Genomic DNA, 2,446 nt, shown 5'->3' with positions numbered 1-2,446 from the left:
AAAATATAAGTTAAAAATGGGTCTAGCGGTTTTCGAAAACAAAATTTAAATATTTGATTATGAAAGTGTGAATTTAAACGCACATTTTTTTCTTTTTTTTTTAATTTATATTTTTTCATTATTTCTTAAAACTATCTAAAAGCTAGACAAAAATTCATAAAACTAGCCAATTACCCATACCTTACAAATAACTAACTGGTCCTGACGGACACTGTAAGTAAAAGAATACTTCTTAATTCTAATGCCTAAGATCTATTTAACTTCAATTTAATTTTATTTATTTTTGTATTCATAAGAAAATTTAAAAAATTCTTATATCAATATAATGTTTTATTTTTACTTAAAAACTACTTAAAATTAGATCCTTAAATAAAACTTAAAACTAATTTAAACTACCTATTCTACTTATTAACTACTTAAAACTAGAACAACCACAGCAGCAAATGTAACCATCTAAATTTTTTGTTTTTTTAAATTTTTGTTGTTTTTTTTCCTTTTCCCATGTTTTTTTTTTAAGTATATTTTGAATTCTTTTATATTTTTTCTTTTTATATTTTTGTTTGTGCCACCATGCCTATTTTACTTAAAACTAAACCCTAAAACTATAAAACAAGTATGTAAGCCGGCCAAGGTTTAAAACCCCATCCCGACCACCCACTATCGAGTGCCAATTGAAGCCACCAAAACTGGTTTTCCTGCTTCACACTATCAGTTCGGTCCCGTTTGGACACAGCCTTACTGAACCGAAGGAGCTCTGCTCCGCCTTGTGCCATGACGTCCTAATTGTACAGGAGTCGCCTATCCACTGTTCGTAGTCTGACGTGGGAGATTAGCGGAACTGCCAATCTATCCTGTATCAGACCGCATCTGTCTAAAAAGAGGAATGCCTCTGGTAGAATGAAGCCAATCAAAATATCTCAAAGGAGTTTTATCACGAAATGTTCAATTCTGTTGATTCGAGCCCGTTGTATAGGACCTCGTAGGAATAGTAATGCACGTACGAATATTCGACTGTACGATACAAACCGGTACAGCGTCGTAAACCCTGTCACTCGAGCATCCGAAACTTCTCTATCCGGGAGGGGGAAACGTTGAACGTGAACCACACAGGACAACCATAAACGATCAATGGCCGTATGAAGGCCTTGTAGCAAATTAACTTTACTTTGGGGTCAAGCCGACTGATGTAAAACAGCCGTTTGGTCAGGCGAAGGCTTCTCTGGCCCGGGCCAGAGCAGCATTTATATGTCTGTCGAAAAACATTTTTGTAGCTCAAGATGGTCACCGAGGATTTATATATTCATTAAAGTGCTTTTGATTTTCACCTTCCGTGAACCGCAATCCCGAATCATCTTTGATTTTCTTCACTTTTTTTCAGGCAGCCTATTTTGTTTCATGGATGCAAATGCGACCCATTTAAATCACTTCTGAAATAAAATTGAATTCTCAAACAAAAACCAGTTAAATTTTGAACATTTAAGTACATTTGGACGGTGAATGACCTTCAAACTTCATTTCCCGACACGAAAATTCCTCAACGATATTATAAGTTTTTAGCAAATTTGTATTACTTTAATTAAATTTTGAATTTCTGTTGCTGAGTTAAACAAACCAAATACTATTTCTGAACACATCCTAAACTAAAAATCGATTTCTTCTCGCATCTCAGAATTTCTATTGATAAATTTGGTTAAAGATTTAATTTAAAAGGTTCATCGATTTCTTCTCCATCTCAGACTTTTAATGGTGAATTTGGTAGAATAAATTGTATGCGAATAAACGGGAAATTTTGTTTTTGACAAATTTTAATTAATAATAAATTGATTTATTTCACCAATGGAAAACTTAACTCAACAAAATAACTTTTTAAATTTAAATCATTTTAGTATTTTACTTAGTTTCTAGATCTGAATTGAATTGTAATCACTTTTCAATTTCACGTGAAATGAATTAGCATGTTCTTCAATTCGACCGATTTCGAAAACTTCGAAACTGTTTCGAATTGTCAGAACTGAAAGATCGTCCATTTGTATTATGTTTTTGAAGTAAAATGTTTGCTGTTTTGAAAATGGATACAATATTATTGGCATATAAGAAGGAAGCAGAATTCAAGAGAAAAAATAAGAAGACAAATTAAACTAGACAAATCAAATAAATTGGATTCACCTGTCACAATGCAGGTGTCTAAAAATTATATTGAATTGTTCTGATAAATAAAGTAATTTTAGATTAAGCAAAGACTCTTTTTTATAATATGTTCTAAAGGAAATATAACCTTTTATAATACTCGTAAATTCTTCGATTCTTTCAATTCAAAAATTTGATGCAACCCTCCGATTCCGAGCAGAAGGAAGCTATCAAAGATCAATTCACAGAAATAAATAATTGATTTGAGTGCGTTCGAAAAATGGAACAAACTGAAATACAGAACATCCATTTGCATGTT

The sequence above is a fragment of the Eupeodes corollae genome, chromosome 3 (genome assembly GCF_945859685.1).
Source record: "Eupeodes corollae chromosome 3, idEupCoro1.1, whole genome shotgun sequence".
NCBI lineage: Eukaryota > Metazoa > Arthropoda > Insecta > Diptera > Syrphidae > Eupeodes > Eupeodes corollae.
This window is presented reverse-complemented; position numbering follows the sequence as displayed.